Source organism: Hyla sarda, chromosome 4, assembly GCF_029499605.1.
Source record: "Hyla sarda isolate aHylSar1 chromosome 4, aHylSar1.hap1, whole genome shotgun sequence".
Lineage (NCBI taxonomy): Eukaryota > Metazoa > Chordata > Amphibia > Anura > Hylidae > Hyla > Hyla sarda.
The window spans coordinates 363,464,862-363,481,187 of NC_079192.1; positions in this window are offsets into that span (position 1 = coordinate 363,464,862).

Consider the following 16,326-nt stretch of genomic DNA (forward strand, 5'->3'; position numbering starts at 1 on the left):
TAGTCTTTTTTAATATAGATTCGCCGCAAATAAATACGGATCGAAACAAACTTTTTGGCGAATCGGCCGAATCGAATTTTTGAAAAGTTCGCTCATCTCTAGCTATAATTGTTGAACATGTGTTACATACACTGCAGTTTTAAGTCTTCTACCTTTTCCCTTAGATAGAATGTGTTTAGATTAATTGTTTATGAAACATTTTTATTTCTGTCAGTATTTGGGTGTGTAGTGTTAATTTGTGCATTGGATATAACTCTTCCAAAATTTCTAAAAAATAGGTTGGTCTGTGGGGAGTTTATAAATGCACTTGGTCTCCAGTAATACTGCTTAGTAAAGTGTCTAATGTACCTGGTCTTTTATTGAATGCATATTGTATTCACTTGACCACATGGTGTCAGCCGTCTTGTGTCTCAGCCATTGATGACCTCAGATGCATGGTCTGCAGATATTTAACTGGTTGTTTAACCTTTCAAGCCAAATCTAATTCTACCCCAAAGCCAATAACCACAACACACAGAAAAGCATTTTTACACCAGCGATTCACCTCAAGCCAAATTCCAGCCTACAAGCACTGATAGGGAAGGGAAAGAGACTGAGAGAGTACGTTCACCTGTGGGTTTATTGCAGCAGGCTGTCAGCAGCGATCCTCCTCAAGCCCAAGTCCAGCCTACAAGCACAGATAGGAGAGGGAAGAGAGATAGTGTATCTGTGGGCGTATTACAGTAGGCTGCGAAGAGCGATTCACTGCAAGCCCAAGTCCAGCCTACAAGCACTGATATTGAAAAGAGAGAGAGAGAGAGAGAGTGAGAGAGAAAGTGTATTTTTGAGTGTATTACAGCAGTGGTTCACCTCAAGCCCAGATCCAGCCTACAAGCACTGAAGGGAGTGAGAAACTATGAAATGCCAGCCAAAAGTACACACCTGCTGGTGTTGTAGACAAATACTGTTTTAAGTGGCGTACTGGAGTGCCTTGAACTCCCCTCATAAGTGCACGCCACATACGCACATCTAGGAGGTGTACCATGTAGTTCCTATTAAAGTCTTAAGGGCCTAGTTCATTGCAAGGCCAGCCAAAAGTACTGATGTTGTAGGCAAATACTATTTTAAGCGTACTGGAGTGCCTTGAACTCCCCTCATAAGTGCATATCACATACATACATCTAAGTGGTGTACCATTTAGTTCCTGTTAAATTCTTAAGAGCCTTGTTCATTGCAATGAAGATTGTGCACTTTTCTGGTGCACAGGTGATAGGGATATTTCAGCGCTGTCCACAACCAGGGTAAATAATTTAAAAGTATTTATTTTTTACATGTTAAAAAATAAATACTTTTAAATTATTTACCCTGGTTGTGGACAGCGCTGAAATATCCCTATCACCTGTGCACCAGAAAAGTGCACAATCTTCATTTCACGTTCCCTATGCCTAGCCGAGGGCGGGATAAGCTGCAGTCCTAGGTGGATGTCCAGTCGGAGTCTCCATCACAACCTTCCGAAAGGATTACGTGCCTGCTAGAGTGTTGTGCCTCTATAGCACAACACCATCTGGTGAGTCTCTCCATTGTTAGGGGCTCACCTTCTTCTACTTATTGTCCTTCACAGTGGAGCGCTTTTCCATCGTTTTTATTTCAGTTCTTGTTCATTGCAAGGCCAGCCAAAAGTACACACCTGCTGGTGTTGTAGACAAATACTTTTTTAAGCGTACTGGAGCGTATTGTGCGCCACTCATATACGCATTAACTATGTCAGGCAGAGAAGTGCCAGGATGTGCACAGAGGAGTGGCAGAGGCCTAAATTCATCAGGCAGAGGTCGCAGCAGACTAGGGGCGAGTGGCAACAGGAGTCGCAGCAAGAGGCCTGTATCAGCTAGCAGTCGTGTCTCAACAAGCAACTCATCTGCCGTCATCGATTGGTTAACACGGTCATCCACTTCATCACAAGTGACATTTGATACCCCCAGTCAACAGTCGGTGGGTTCCTCAGACACGAACCTCAGTTGGCATGGCCAGGGAACAGTCCCTGTCCTCTTATTACCTCTATCCTATGCTGTTCCCTCCTCTACAGAAGTATCTTATGCTGTGGGTTAAGCTCCACTATTTATTGAGGACAATCTAATAGAGGACAGTCAGCAGCTACTACCCAGCGAAGAAGTGGAGGAGATATCCGCTGCTTCCTCCGATAAGCGGGCAAGTAGTGATGAGGAGAGTGGCGTGGAAGGTGGTGTTGCCAGCGTTCAGGCTCCTGAAGCAAACACTGTTGAGGACCCTTAGGAGGACATCAGTGACGTGCAGACACAATTCGATGATGATGAAGCCGATCACACTTAGGAGCCGGATGCAGAAGGGGCTTCATCATTATCAGGAGAAGAGGGTTGCAGGTTGCCTGTGAGGCAGCAGCTGAGCCAGCAAAGTGGTAGCATGGTTGGCAGTCAGCATGGTGGCAGAAGTTGAAAGTCTGGAGCCAAACGTGCCCTGGGTAGACCACCTGCTTCGTGGCAGCCTGCCTTCCTGGTAGGTTGTGAAACAGGGGTTCCTGGAGTCATCGGCAGTAGCAGTCAATCAGTGCAGACTGTTGGTGTCAAAATAAGCTACTCTGTGCTGTGGCAGTTTTTTATCAAGCATCCGTAGAAGGTTAACCTGGCCACATGCAAGAAGGTGAAGCATGGCCAAGGTCCCAATGATGGCACCACGGCCCTGCATCAACATATTCAGTGCCACCATAAAGCAGCTGCATCACCCAGTGGCACGCCGCTCCCGGTTTCAGCCAGCCAAGGGAGCTGTGTGTCATAACCATATTCGGTCAGTCCAGATGCTTCTGCTCCTCCTATTTAGAGTCAGTCATTCCACCAGCAATCCATCGGCGAAGCCATGTCCAAGAGATAACAGTATGCGCTCACTGATCCAGCGGAGCAGAAGCTGAATGTGCTTCTGTCCAAGTTGCTGGTGCTGCAGCCCCTCCCTTTTCTAATGGTTGACTCTGCACCTTTCAGAGAACCGATGGCTTGTGCCGAGCCGAGGTGGAGAGTGCCAAGCCGTCATTTCTTTGCGAAGAAAGCAGTACCAGCCCCGCACAATTTTGTGGAAGAGAATGTGGTCCAGTCCTTGAGCCTGTCGGTGTGTACCAAAGTGCATGGCATCGCCGATGTCTGGAGCTGTAACTATGGTCAGGGACAATACATGTCCTTTACGGCTCACTGGGTGAATGTGGTTTCTGCACAGCCACAACCCCAACTTGGACAGGTCACGCCGCTTCCTCCTCCACGCTGTCAGCCCGTTGGTCCTGTGACAGTGTGCGACTCCGCCTCCTCATCCTCCACCGTGTCCTCAGCCTGCACTACACGGGCAAGTCTCAGTGCCCCTCCAGCATACCATATGTGAGGGCACGGCTGTGCCACGCTATTCTTCACATGGTTTGCCTTGGTGAACGGAGTCACACAGGGGAGGAACTGCTAAAAGTCATTCATCAAGAAATCGAATCATGGCTTGCTCCATGAAAACTGGAAATGGGAATCATGGTGACCGACAATGGGAAGAACATCTTTTCTGTGCTGCTCCAAGGAAGCCTGAGCCGTGTGACCTGCATGGCACACATGTTCAATCTGGTTGTCAAGCTGTTCCTGAAGTGTTCCCCCATCCTAACAATGGAAAGGAAACTGTTCATGCACTTCACCCTCCTTGAGCTGCAGTGTCAGAACGGCATCCCCCAACATAGTTTGATTTGCGACGTTTCTGCACATTGGAATTCCACCCTCCATATGTTGGACCGACGAGTCAATTGCACAAATGGAACGATGCATGCTCAATTGCTTGCGTAATGACTGCCGAATTGTCACCATTCGGCAGCGGGATGACTTCTTGCTCTCCACCTTATTGAACCCTCACTACCGGCACAAAATGGGGGCCTTTTGTACACCCACTCTGGCTGCAACTAGCAGAGTTTGCCCTGGAAAAACTGTCCTGCCCGGCCAGTAGTGAGCCATCAGAGCAGGGGTTTAGTGCGGTGGGGGTCATAGTAACACCAAGGAGAACTCGTCTGTCCACGAAAAATGTGGAGAGACTGACCTTTGTGGGATGAATCAGGCATGGATCAGCCAGGATTTCCACCCACCAATGCCTGATGCATCAGAGTAGATTGACCATGGTGCCACACCAACACTTCACAAATATGGATAGTGCAAAACATATTTAAGGTGCTGCTCCCCAGTTACAGACATTCAGACCACAAGTAAGTATTGAGGATATACATTAGCTAAAATGTAACTTTTCTTAGAATAAAATATATGTACCCCAAAAAAATTATTTAATCAAACAAAAGGATAGGTGTGCAAAAGACACCATGTGCCACCTACGTCACGAAGTATTGATGTGATGCAAAGACCTCTTAAAGTTGGAAGGGAACAACTTATGGTTCAATGTAACAGGTGGGGGTAAAAACTTCCCCTGCAAGGCCCTACTCTTGCATTATTAGCGCCCTTCTTTGCAAGTGTAACTTACCCTAAAAAGGGTGGCCCCCCACAGGGACCTCTCCCTTTTTCCACATGCAAACAGTGCCATTTCCCAGGGTTTTTAGGTGGAAATAGGGAGTTTCCTGTGTGGGGCCGCCCTTTTTAGGGCTTGTAACTCTTGCCAAGAAGGGAATTCATAGAGTGAGAGTAGGGTTCACACAGGAACTTCTCCCTATTTCCACCTAAAAACCCTAGGAAATGGCAGTGTTTGCAGGTGGAAATAGGGAGAGGTTCCTGTGTGGGGTCGCCCTTTTTAGGGCGAGTAACACTTGCCAAGAAGGGAATAATAATGCAAGAGTAGGGCCTTAAAGGGGAAGTTTTTACCCCCAACAGTTACATTGAACCATACGTTGTTCCCTTCCACCTTTTAGAGGTCTTTGCATCACATCATTACTTGGTGGTGTAGGTGTCAGGAACCGGACTGGTATGTGGGTAGGATATGGGTAGTGGATCACCTGTGTCAGTGAGGCGATGACGTGGGCCGTACCAGGGAACCGGTTCTAAGAAGTTACTGGTTTTCACCAGAGCCCGCCGCAAGGCGGGATGGACTTGCTGCGGCGGTAACTCCCAGGTCGTATCCCCTGATAGCGACTCGTCCTCACTGACAGCTGAGATAGGCGTGGTACACAAGGACAAGGCGAAGGCAAGATCGGACGTAGCAAGAGGTCAAGGCAGGCGGCAAAGGTTCATAGTCAGGGGCAACGGCAAAGGGTCTGGAAACACAGGCAAGATCCGGCAAGGACAGGAAGGGGAAGTGGGTTTTTATATGTTTTGGACTGATTGGGCCAGGCACCAATTAATGGTGCACTGGCCCTTTAAATCTCAGCAAGTTGGCGCACGCGAGCCCTAAGGAGCAGGGCCGAGCAGTGAGTGACTTGGGATGCGATCCGTGAGCGGGAACGTCCCACCACGCGGATCGTATCCCCGACGCTGACAGGGAGACAGCGCTCTAGGTCAGGAGCAGTGACCGGAGCGCTGTTAGAGGGAGGACGCAGCGAGCGCTCCGGGGAAGCAGCGGGACCTGGAGCACTCGGTGTTACAGTAGGCACATGGTGTTTTTTGCACACCTCCACGCTGTGTCATTCAGCCACTATATAGTCTCCTCATGCTGCCACCACCTCCACGCTGTGTCATTCAGCCACTATATGGTCTCCTCATGCTGCCACCACCTCCACGCTGTGTCATTCAGCCACTATATGGTATAAAAACTTTCCAAATGCATTGTATAGCATGGTGTATGTGGTCAGGGTGGCAGCCCTGAAAGGGGCATGGCCATTCATTCTGTGTGATGCTGCTGGCTTAGCCAATCAGGAGATAGGAACGATGGGTCAACTAGCAGTGATGCAGATGATTACACCTCCAGGTGACTGAAGATTTAGACCAGCAGCGTACAAGTTCAATTTCCCTTGAATATAGAATTATCCCTTACTAGGGTTCCTATTCCCTTGCCGGTACATTGAATGTGCACCTGACCTCTTGCCTGTGACCTAATGATTCTGCTACCTGCTGATTCTGTGCCTTGTAGTCCTCCTAGTTTGACCTTTGTTTGTCCTATTTCTGAGTTTGGATCTGATTTTGTACTTTGCTGCTCTTTTGGTTTTGACCCTTTGGCTTACCCCTAAATTTCCTTCTGGATTGCAGCCAACCTGGTCTGACTTCCCTGATGCCTGAGAACTTAGTAAGTGTAGGGACTGTCCCTTAGTTGTGGGCTGCCGTTTAGAGCGAATTGTCCAATTAGGTTAGGATAGAGGGTCGGGGCAATTTCAGGGCAGCTCTGCTCCCTGCCTGCTGTGACCGTTCTACATGACTTTTAGGGCTATTGGTGAAGTTTGGATTCAAACCAAAATTTGTGCAAAGGTTAGGCGAACTGGCCAAACAAAACAAGTTAGCTGATTTCTGAATATTTAAGAGCTCATCTCAGCTATTGCAAGCAAGGACATTGTTTACCATGTTTAAATATTAATAGGTTTGTAAAAAAGAAATCACTGTAACAGGCACATACATAATATTGATTAGGCAACTAATAAAAAGAAATTAAGAAAACAAAATATAAGTTTGTTACGTTACTCATATGTAATGTCTGATTTTTTTCATATACTGTATGTATCTGCTGAAATGTAAAGTCCTGCAGTATACTACACATCGGTGCTATGATATACAATATCTATAAATATATAATATTAATAGTATTATTATTATATATTTTTTTCATGTGTGGAAGAAACCAAATAGTATTTCACAAATATAATTGCTCCTGTACAGGCAACTAAGGTTTTAATATTTTTTTCTTTTTGAACATTCAATGCTGAGGGGGATGTGGAAAAATACTTTACTATAATAATTTAATATATACTGTAATATAACTGACAAGTCATTGCAGAATAATTTTAAGAATCGAGATAAGAGTAAAATTAACTAGAGGTTTGCAAGAAACAGATGATTAAAGTTTCAGGAGCAGAAAAGTAATTGTTCAAAGAAATAGCAGTCAAAATGACATTGTGCTAGCATGTAGGAGGCTCTCTTTAAGTATGATGTTTAAAGAGTAGGATGAATAAAAATTATTACCGTAGTTTAAGGGCAAAACACAAAAGTTTTAGATATTTTCTTGGACTGCAAAATAAATGAGGCATTTGGGATATTCGTTTTACACAACTGTGATGCAATTAGCTATTCAATGTTTTAAAATGACGTTCAAAATTTGTCCATGAGATTTTACATAGTTACAAATGTTAAAGGTAAGCATTTAAAAAACGGAAGGATATAGGGCACTTTAACCCCTTAAAGCCTAACCGTCAGATCAAACAAAAAATGTTTGTTAATATATCACTCAGTGCCTAATCCTGACCATGTACATTTAATTTTTATGTGTCTAGCACCTTTGTTTATTTTTTTTATTACACTTTTAATTTAGCTCACTAGTCTGAATTCCTCTCAAAGGGAGGGGGCGTGGCCTCACTGTGCAGGACTCCACCCCCTCCCTCAGAATGCTGTCTGCTCACATTTCCCCTGGCATTAGCAAAAGTACAACTCCCAGCTTTTCCTCACTGACAGTAGCGGGACACAAGCTGACAGTGGGAGGATTTTTCTTCCAGTTGTGAGCCCTGCGCAGCTGTCAATAAAGGAAGTGAGTCCATGATGCATAGACACAGCAGGACCAGTATGTGTCCAAGCAGGCAGGGGGGGGGGGCAGTTGTTTGACTGGCTTTTTCAGTATAATATACAGAACATTTTCTAATTAAAGCAATTGCAAAACCTATTGGTTTTGCATGCTTTACAACATTTCAAAAGTTTTTGTATCTGACAGTGCCCAATTAAGGACTGAGCCCCTTTTCACATTAAGGACTGAGCCCCTTTTCACCTTAAGGACTGAGCCCTATTTTGCAATTCTTACCACTGTCACTTTATGCATTACCGTTTATTCTGATTCCGAGAGAGTTTTTTGACGTCAAGTGCTCTGCTGCTGCACTACAATGCTCAAAAGAGAAGGAGTGCCATTGGACTTTTAGAGAGAGAATTTGTTTGGAATGGAAGTCGGGGGCCATGAGTATTTACAAAGCCCCCCGTGGTTCCAGAACAGTGGACCCCCCCCCCCACATGTGAACCCATTTTGGAATTTAAAAAAAGGTGCAGTGAGCATTTACACCCCACTGGCGTTTGACAGATCTTTGGAACAGTGGGTGTGCAAATGAAAAATTACATTTTTCATTTTCACGGACCACTGTTCCAAAAAACTGTTAGACACCTGTGGAGCTTAACCCCTTAAGAACCAGGGGTTTTTCCTTTTTTTGCACTTTTGTTTTTTCCTCCTTAACTTTAAAAAATCATAACTCTTTCAATTTGGCACCTGAAAATCCATATTATGGCTTATTTTTTGTGCCACCAATTCTACTTTGTAATGACATCAGTCATTTTACCCAAAAATCTACGGTGAAGCGAAAAAAAATCATTGTGAGACAAAATTGAAAGAAAAAAATGCCATTTTGTAATTTTGGGGGCTTTTGTTTCTACGCAGTACACTTTTCGGTAAAAATGACACATTTTCTTTATTCTGTAGGTCCATACAATTAAAATGATACCCTACTTTTATAGGTTTTATTTTTTTGTACTTCTGAAAAAAATCATAACTACATGCAGGAGAAGTTATAGGTTTAAAACTGTCATCTTCTGACCCCTATACATTTTTTATTTTTCCGTATATGGGGCATCATGAGGGCTCATTTTTTGCGCTGTGATCTGTACCATTTTTGTATTGATCGGACTTTTCATGGTATAAAAAGTGACCAAAAATACACAATTTTGAACTTTTGGAATTTGTTTGCGCGTACACCATTGACTGTGCCGTTTAATTAATTATATATTTTTATAATGTAGATATTTCCGCACGTGGCAATACCATATATGTTTATTTTTCTTTTTATTTATACTGTTTTTTTATGGGAAAAGGGGGGTGATTCAAACTTCTATAAGGGGAGGTGTTAAATGATCTTTATTCACTTTTTTTTTCCACTTTTTTTTTTGCAAATCTCTAGCTCCCATAGGGGGCTATAACACTGCACACACTGATCTTTTACATTGATCACTGGTTTCTCATAGGATACCAGTGATCAATGATTCTGCCACTTGACTGCTCATGCCAGGAGCAGTCATTCGGCGATCAGACACCAGGAGGAAAGGTAGGAGACCCTCCTTGTGTCCTACAGCTGTTCGGGACGCTGTGATTTTGCCGTGGCGATCCCGAACAGCCCCCTGAGCTAACCAGCAGTAATTTACTTTCACTTTAGACGCATCTAAGGGGTTAATAGCGTGCGTCACCGCATTATAGAAAGGGAAAGGACTCAGGACCTACATTAATGTCCTTGGTCCTTAAGGGATTAAATGCTCACTGTACCCCTTATTACTAGAGATGAGCAAACTTTTGAAAAGTTTGATTCGGCCGATTCGCCGAATTTTTGGAAAAAAATTTGTTTCGATCTGAATTTATTTGCGGCAAATCTATATAAAAAATGGCTATTTCTGGCCTACAGAGAGCCTCAATAGGGGTGTAGAACACTTTGCTGTTTTCTAACACGCATAGGGAGTATGCTGGGGTAGTGAAATAATACTGTTATTTAGAATAACATGCAGATTACCGACATCGCTTTTATAAGCACTGCATCAGAGCGGCACAATGAAAGAGCCTGGAGGTGGCATCAGTATGAGGAGACCATATAGTGGCTGAATGAGACAGTGTGGAGGTGTTGGCAGCATGAGGAGACCAAATAGTGGCTGAATGACAGAGCGTGGAGGAGTTGGTAGCATGAGGAGACCATATAGTGGCTGAATGACACAGAGTGGAGGTTTTGGCAGCATGAGGAGACTAGTGGCTGAATGACACAGCTTGGATGAGGCTGAAACATGATGAGACCATATAGTGGCTGAATGCCACAGCATGGAAGTGTTGGCAGCATGAGGAGAAAATATATTGGCTGAATGACACAGCGTGGAGGTGGTGGAAGCATGAGGAGACCATATAGTGGATGAATGACACAGCTTGGAGGTGTTGGTAGCATGAGGAGACCATATAGTGGCTAAATGACACAGCGTCGAGGTGATGCCAGCATGAGGAGACCATATAGTTGCTGAATGTCACAGTGAGGAGGTGGCAGCAACATGAGGAGATTTATAGTGGCTGGATTACACAGCTTAGATGAGGCTGAAGCATGAGGTGACCATATAGTGGCTGAATGACACAGCGTGGAGGTGGCGGCAGCATGAGGAGACCCTATAGTGGCTGAATGACAGAGCGTGGAGGTGTTGGCAGCATGAGGAGACCATATAGTGGCTGAATGACACAGCGTTGAGGTGTTGGCAGCATGAGGAGACCATATAGTGGCTGAATGACACAGCGTCGAGGTGACAGCAGCATGAGGAGACCATATAGTTGCTGAATGTCACAGTGAGGAGGTGGCAGCAACATGAGGAGATTTATAGTGGCTGGATTACACAGCTTAGAAGAGGCTGAAGCATGAGCAGTCCATATAGTGGCTGAATGACACAGCTTGGATGAGGCTGCAGCATGTGTAGGCTATATAGTGGCTGAATGACACAGCATGGAGGTGTTGGCAGCATGAGGAGACCATATAGTTGCTGAATGGCACAGCTTGTATGAGGCTGAAGCTTGAGGAGACCATATAGTGAACGAATGACACAGCGTGGATGTAACTGCTGCATGAGGTGACCATATAATGGCTGGATTACACAGCTTGGATGAGGATGAAGCATGAGGAGACCATATAGTGGCTGAATAACACAGCGGATATTCGCATTTCAAATTTTTATCGAGAATATCGCAAATTCGTGAATATTGCCATATTTATTTGAAATTGTGAATATTGGCTTTTTTACCGCATATGCACATATGCGAATATTTGCATATGCACATATTCGCATATGTGAATATTCACATATTCCTTCTTTTCACTTGTGGGACAATTAGAATGATGCAAATAAACTTGTCAGAGTTTGTCAACAACATCCCTAGCAACCAATAGTAAAGTTGCCCACCCCCTCACTGGTGTCTTCCACAAATACGCGATTATGTGAATATTCACATATGTGAATATTTGTATATGCGAATATGCAAATTTAATGAATACGCGAAGTTCACGAATATAGGATGATGATTCGTCTATATATTCGCGAAATATCACAAATTCGAATATGGGCAATGCTGCTCATCACTAGTGGCTAAATGACACAGCCTGGAGGTGGCTGAAGCATGAGGAGACCATACAGTGTCTGAATGGCACAGCCTGGAGTTGGCGGCCGATGAGGAGACAATAGAGACTCACAACCTCTAATAATAAAAGATGAATTTTGAAATTTTAATTGAAGATGTATGGTACCTAGTGCTACCATAAAGATATATAGGTAATGCCCTAGGCTCTGGGCTGGTGCAAGGATTTTTGCCACCCTAGGCAAAAGCTAATTTTGCTGTTCCCTTGACTACGCCTATTAGCTCCGCCCTTTGAAACGCCCCACCTTACTGCTGGGGTGACACACTGTAACAACCCCCTCCTCATATATTAGAGTATAATACCGGATGTAAAGGTACAAATACACCACAATTTGTGCAGCAGAAACCAAATGGAGAATTTCAAAACTGCCTGCTGCTATTCCAGGCAGATCCATGTCATACCCCATTCATTTCAATGGGGTGGGGTTAAGAGCTGGGGAGGAGGGAGAATAGGGCTGGGGAAAGAGAGAATAGAGCTGGGGGGGGGAGAGTACAGTGCTGGGGGGGAGAGTATAGAGCGGCGAGGGGCGAGTACAGAGCAGTGGGGGGGAGTACAGAGCAGTGGGGGGGGGGCGAGTACAGAGCTGGGGGGAGTACAGAGCTGGGGGGAGTACAGAGCTGGGGGGAGTACAGAGCTGGGGGGGAGTACAGAGCTGGGGGGGAGTACAGAGCTGGGGGGGGAGTACAGAGCTGGTGGGGATTACAGAGCTGGGGGGAGTACAGAGCTGGGGGGAGTACAGAGCTGGGGGGAGTACAGAGCTGGGGGGGAGTACAGAGCTGGGGGAGTACAGAGCTGGGGGAGTACAGAGCTGTGGGGGAGTACAGAGCTGGGGGGAGTACAGAGCTGGGGGGAATACAGAACTGGGGGGGAGTACAGAGCGGGGGGGTACAGGGCTGGGGGGGGATACAGAGCTGGGGGGAGTACAGAGCTGGGGGGGATTACAGAGCTGGGGGGAGTATAGAGCTGGGGGGGAGTACAGAGCTGGGGGAGTACAGAGCTGGGGGGAGTACAGAGCTGCGGGGGAGTACAGAGCTGGGTGGAGTACAGAGCTGGGGGGAGTACAGAGCTGGGGGGGTACAGAGCTGGGGGGGTACAGAGCTGGGGGGGAGTACAGAGCTGGGGGGGAGTACAGAGCTGGGGGGATTACAGAGCTGGGGGAGTACAGAGCTGGGGGAGTACAGAGCTGAGGGGGAGTACAGAGCTGGGGGGAGTACAGAGCTGGGGGGGGGATTACAGAGCTGGGGGGAGTACAGAGCTGGGGGGGAGTAAAGAGCTGGGGGGGAGTACAGAGCTGGGGGGGAGTACAGAGCTGGGGGGAGTACAGAGCTGGGGGGAGTACAGAGCTGGGGTGGAGTACACTGCTGGGGGGTACAGAGCTGGGGGGAGTATAGAGCTGGGGGGGGAGTACAGAGCTGGGGGAGTACAGAGCTGGGGGGAGTACAGAGCTGCGGGGGAGTACAGAGCTGGGGGGAGTACAGAGCTGGGGGGAGTACAGAGCTGGGGGGAGTACAGAGCGGGGGGGGGGTACAGAGCTGGCGGGGTACAGAGCTGGGGGGGAGTACAGAGCTGGGGGGGAGTACAGAGCTGGGGGGATTACAGAGCTGGGGGGAGTACAGAGCTGGGGGGAGTACAGAGCTGAGGGGGAGTACAGAGCTGGGGGGAGTACAGAGCTGGGGGGGATTACAGAGCTGGGGGGAGTACAGAGCTGGGGGGGAGTAAAGAGCTGGGGGGGAGTACAGAGCTGGGGGGGAGTACAGAGCTGGGGGGAGTACAGAGCTGGGGGGAGTACAGAGCTGGGGTGGAGTACACTGCTGGGGGGTTCAGAGCTGGGGGGGAGTACACTGCTGGGGGGTACAGAGCTTGGGGGCAAGTACAGAGCTGGGGGGAGTACAGAACTGGGAGGGAGTATGAGCTGGGGAGGAGTACAGAGCTGGGGGGGAGTAAAGAGCTGGGGGGGAGTACAGAGCTGGGGGGGAGTACAGAGCTGGGGGGAGTACAGAGCTGGGGGGAGTACAGAGCTGGGGTGGAGTACACTGCTGGGGGGTACAGAGCTGGGGGGAGTATAGAGCTGGGGGGGGAGTACAGAGCTGGGGGAGTACAGAGCTGGGGGGAGTACAGAGCTGCGGGGGAGTACAGAGCTGGGGGGAGTACAGAGCTGGGGGGAGTACAGAGCTGGGGGGAGTACAGAGCGGGGGGGGGGTACAGAGCTGGCGGGGTACAGAGCTGGGGGGGAGTACAGAGCTGGGGGGGAGTACAGAGCTGGGGGGATTACAGAGCTGGGGGGAGTACAGAGCTGGGGGGAGTACAGAGCTGAGGGGGAGTACAGAGCTGGGGGGAGTACAGAGCTGGGGGGGATTACAGAGCTGGGGGGAGTACAGAGCTGGGGGGGAGTAAAGAGCTGGGGGGGAGTACAGAGCTGGGGGGGAGTACAGAGCTGGGGGGAGTACAGAGCTGGGGGGAGTACAGAGCTGGGGTGGAGTACACTGCTGGGGGGTTCAGAGCTGGGGGGGAGTACACTGCTGGGGGGTACAGAGCTTGGGGGCAAGTACAGAGCTGGGGGGAGTACAGAACTGGGAGGGAGTATGAGCTGGGGAGGAGTACAGAGCTGGGGAGGAGTACAGAGCTGGGGGGAGTACAGAGCTGGGAGGGAGTACACTGCTGGGGGGGGGTACAGAGCTTCGGGCGAGTACAGAGCTGGGGGAGTACACTGCTGGGGGGTACAGAGCTTGGGGGGGTACAGAGCTGGGGGGGAGTATGAGCTGGGGAGGAGTACAGAGCTGGGATGAGTACAGAGCTGGGGGGGGATATAGAGCTAGGGGGGAGTACAGAGCTGGGGGGAGTACAGAGCTGGGGGGGATTACAGAGCTGGGGGAGTACAGAGCTGGGGGGAGTACAGAGCTGGGGGGGAGTACAATGCTGGGGGGTTTAGAGCTGGGGGGAGTACACTGCTGGGGGGTTCAGAGCTGTGGGGTACACTGCTGGGGGGTACAGAGCTTGGGAGTGAGCACAGAGCTGGGGGGATTACAGAGCTGGGGGAGTACAGAACTGGGGGGAGTACAGAGCTTGGGGGAGTACAGAGCTTGGGGGGGTACACTGCCTGGGGGGTTCAGAGCTGGGGGGGAGTACACTGCTGGGGGGTTCAGAGCTGGGGGAGTACACTGCTGGGGGGGGGTACAGAGCTGGGGGCAAGTACAGAGCTGGGGGGAGTACAGAGCTGGGGTGGAGTACACTGCTGGAGGGTTCAGAGCTGGGGGGGAGTACACTGCTGGGGGGTACAGAGCTTGGGGGCAAGTACAGAGCTGGGGGGAGTACAGAGCTGGGAGGGAGTATGAGCTGGGGAGGAGTACAGAGCTGGGGAGGAGTACAGAGCTGGGGGGAGTACTGAGCTGGGAGGGAGTACACTGCTGGGGGGGTACAGAGCTTCGGGCGAGTAAAGAGCTGGGGGAGTGCACTGCTGGGGGGTACAGAGCTTGGGGGGGTACAGAGCTGGGGGGAGTACAGAGCTGGGGGGGAGAATGAGCTGGGGAGGAGTACAGAGCTGGGGAGAGTACAGAGCTGGGGGGGAGTACAGAGCTAGGGGGGGAGTACAGAGCTGGGGGGGAGTACAGAGCTGGGGGGGATTACAGAGCTGGGGGTAGTACAGAACTGGGGGGAGTACAGAGCTGGGGGGGGAGTACACTGCTGGGGGGTTCAGAGCTGGGGGGTAATACACTGCTGGGGGGTTCAGAGCTGGGGGGTACACTTCTGGGGGGTACAGAGCTTGGGAGTGAGCACAGAGCTGGGGGGATTACAGAGCTAGGGGGAGTACAGAACTGGGGGGAGTACGGAGCTGGGGGGAGTACAGAGCTGGGGGGAGTACACTGCTGGGGGGTTCAGAGCTGGGGGGGAGTACACTGCTGGGGGGTTCAGAGCCTGGGGGGAGTACACTGCTGGGGGGTACAGAGCTTGGGGGCAAGTACAGAGCTGGGGGGAGTACAGAGCTGGGAGGGAGTATGAGCTGGGGAGGAGTACAGAGCTGGGGAGGAGTACAGAGCTGGGGGGAGTACTGAGCTGGGAGGGAGTACACTGCTGGGGGGTACAGAGCTTCGGGCGAGTAAAGAGCTGGGGGAGTGCACTGCTGGGGGGTACAGAGCTTGGGGGGGTACAGAGCTGGGGGGAGTACTGAGCTGGGGGGGAGTATGAGCTGGGGAGGAGTACAGAGCTGGGGAGGAGTACAGAGCTGGGGAGGAGTACAGAGCTGGGGAGAGTACAGAGCTGGGGGGGAGTACAGAGCTAGGGGGGGGGAGTACAGAGCTGGGGGGGATTACAGAGCTGGGGGTAGTACAGAACTGGGGAGAGTACAGAGCTGGGGGGGGAGTACACTGCTGGGGGGTTCAGAGCTGGGGGGTAATACACTGCTGGGGGGTTCAGAGCTGGGGGGTACACTTCTGGGGGGTACAGAGCTTGGGAGTGAGCACAGAGCTGGGGGGGGGATTACAGAGCTAGGGGGAGTACAGAACTGGGGGGAGTACGGAGCTGGGGGGAGTACAGAGCTGGGGGGAGTACACTGCTGGGGGGTTCAGAGCTGGGGGGGGAGTACACTGCTGGGGGGTTCAGAGCTCGGGGGGAGTACACTGCTGGGGGGTTCAGAGCTGGGGGGGTACACTGCTGGGGGGGTACAGAGCTGGGGGGAGTACAGAGCTGGGGGGGAGTGCAGAGCTGGGGGGGAGTACAGAGCTGCGGGGGGAGTACAGAGCTGGGGGGGGAGTACAGAGCTGGGGGGGGAGTACAGAGCTGGGGGGAGTGCAGAGCTGGGGAGAAGTACAGAGCTGAGGTTGGGAGTACAGAGCTGGGGGGGGGGGAGTACAGAGCTGGGGGGGGGAGTACAGAGCTGGGGGGAGTACAGAGCTGGCGGGGAGTACAGAGCTGGGGGGAGTACAGAGCTGGCGGGGAGTACAGAGCTGGGGGGAGTACAGAGCTGGGGGGAGTACAGAGCTGGGGGGGAGTACAGAGCTGGGAGGGGAGTACAGAGCTGGGGGGGAGTACAGAGCTGGGGGGAATACAGGTCT